The following is a 2,480-nucleotide window of genomic DNA, read 5'->3' as shown; positions in this document are numbered from 1 at the left end:
CTAGTCCATAACACTTTTACATTCTCTTATGCAGTTAGATTCTAAAGTCCATCATCTCAACCTTTTTCCAGGATCCTCAACTTCCTTGCCCTTTGTCCTTCCATTTCATCCACCTGATAAAACCCAAACCTGTTCAACTAATCTGTCTGTACCCACCACTAGATGGCTGAATATTGTTGGGGAAAATATACATGTCATATGATGATGCAGATTGCTTCTGCTACAAATTAATGGTCATCAACCTCAACAAGCCTCATAACTGCCCAGAAATCTGTATGCTGCCATTCCCATTCTTCATTGCAGCTATTTCAATCTCTCTCTGCTCTTCTTGAACCTTGCACATTGTCTCCAAACCCTCTCTCACTTGCTGATATCTTGTCCGTTCCACAGAGAAAATACACCACAAACAAGAATTCCTTCAACTTCTTGCCACCAAACCTACTAATGAACTAATTTCACATACTTTCTTCCTTTTTGTTACAATGCAAATGTCTCTCCACCTTTTTAAGCGAATTTCTCCATCGATGCTTTGAATCCCCTGTTATTCTTTTTCTGGGATTGCTACTGTCTCAGTTACCTCTTTTTCTCTATAATTTTATCTTTTTCCTTTTGCTGGATCCATGCCAACAGCATTTCTTCCACCTGAAAACACCTGTGTTTCCTTCCAGCTACTGCTGTATTTCTTTTTTCTCCTAAAGAGCCAGACATCTTGAAACTATATTGTACATGCAGTCTTCACTTCCTTAACTTCCCACTCACTTCTCACTGTAATTTGACCTCTGCTTCCAGGCCTCCATAGAAACCGCATTTGCGAAGGTCACCAACGACTTCCTTGTTTCTCAATCCAGTGGATTTTTTCAGACTTTATTTGATTAGTCATGGGCGTTCAACACTATCCTCCCTAGGCTTCTGAAACACCACATTCTACTACTGATTATCTTACCACTCTGGACATTTCATCTCAATTACCTATGCAGGTTCATTCTCTTTTGCCAGACTCTGAGACTTGAGTGCCTCTCAGTGCTCTGTCCTTGGCCCTTTTTTCTTCTTACTCTACATACATATTCTCTTTGGGCAAGCCCAACAAACCAATCCACTGGTGTAGTACCTATAAGGCACTACAGACTACCACATTTCTATTTCCATTTTAAACATACCTTGCAAACTCCAGTCAGGCACACTCAACTGCCTCCTGGACACCTCCATTTGGATGTCCCACTGGCACTTCAAATTCTCCAGGCCCAGAACTTACCCTCTCCAAAAAGCTCTGCATCCTCTCTTTTCTGTTTGCCAAAGCCAGGAATTTAAAAGTCATCTTTTCTCCTACTTGCCCCACCAGGCACCAAGTCCAGTTCTTTTTAACTTATAAGCGTCTAAGGAATCCATTCTCATTGTTCCTGCTACCTCTTTATGCTTTAGGCCACTGTTATCCTTCCACATTACTGAAACGACTTCCTAACTGTTCTCCCTCCTCTTAATCCCCAATCCATTCTCTGCATTTGTCTTTCTAAAATACAAATCTCATTGTTACTCCTTTTCTAAAGCTCTGAAATGACTCCCCTTTTTCCTTAGGAGAAAGTCTAAGCTCTTGCACTCATAAGAAACACACTGGAAAATTTTTACCATAAAGAAGATCAACTTATAAATTGAGCTTGCATCGAAGACCATCCAGGATCTGGGCCTAATTGTTTTTCCAAGATTACTCTCACATTAATATCTCCTCATAAGTTCTGGAACTCACCCCTCAGTTTCCTCTTTTTGAGCTTCTGCAAGTTGGTTCATGAGTGGTTCCTCTCCCTCTCAAGATTTATGGAAGTCAGAGCCAAAAGCTTAATCCTTTCTAGAGCCCAGCTACATAATAGGTGCTCAGTAAATATCTGTTAAATGCATGGATAAATGCAAGAACACGGTGTTCCCTAGTCCCACTGTGTCTCCCACGAACAAGGCATTCTCTAGTCTTCCCCTGAAGACACTACCACCCTTCAACCCCCCACCTCCAACTCCCCCACTGCCTCCTACCCCACCAGTCAGAATATGCCTCGTCCTACTGGGTGGAGGATGGGGCCGGCATGAGCCCCCTAGGTTGTTTTGTGTGGTTTTCAACCTCAGCTTTCGGAGCTGCAGCTGGTAGAGGATGGTAGAGGTAGCTAGATGATATAAGCCAAAGGGCACTTCCGACCACTCGGTAGGACAAGACGCGGTGGGGAAGGAAGACTGGCACCCTCCCCACTCTCCCATATCCAGAGAACCGCAAATCTCCCTCAGACCCTCTTACCTACATAGGAGGGTGGGGACTCTTTCTGACCGGCGTCCCGGCTGACCACTACCTGATCCACATCTAGTGCTCAGCCAATGGCTGAGGGCCAGGGATAGAGCGGGGCGGAGCATGGTTGCTAGGGCCGGGCTAGTGGGGTGAGGCGAGAGGCTCCGCTAGAGACTCGGTGTGGTTGCTAGGGTGGGAGGTCACAGAGCGCGCTCAG

At 44.9% G+C, this 2,480-nt stretch overlaps 1 protein-coding gene across 7 annotated transcripts in view; it reads right to left on the bottom strand.

The window, feature by feature from the left end:
- CUNH1orf228 (chromosome unknown C1orf228 homolog) overlaps positions 1-2,480 on the bottom strand; it is a 40,261-nt gene that overhangs the window by 37,351 nt on the left and 430 nt on the right. For 4 of the 7 annotated variants that reach the window (XR_002782147.1, XM_023534972.1, XM_023534969.1 and 1 more), the window contains exon 1: positions 2,276-2,361. The exons of 2 other annotated variants lie outside the window; for them this stretch is intronic. The gene's annotated coding sequence lies outside the window, so the exon portion shown is untranslated. Of the gene's footprint in view, positions 1-2,275; positions 2,364-2,480 lie in introns of those variants that run through there. One more of the 7 variants, XM_023534973.1, reaches the window with a different exon arrangement.

The sequence above is a fragment of the Pteropus vampyrus genome, unplaced genomic scaffold, assembly GCF_000151845.1.
Source record: "Pteropus vampyrus isolate Shadow unplaced genomic scaffold, Pvam_2.0 Scaffold135, whole genome shotgun sequence".
Lineage (NCBI taxonomy): Eukaryota > Metazoa > Chordata > Mammalia > Chiroptera > Pteropodidae > Pteropus > Pteropus vampyrus.
Note: the sequence above shows the minus strand (reverse complement) of the source record. Positions and strands in the feature narration are given on the sequence as shown.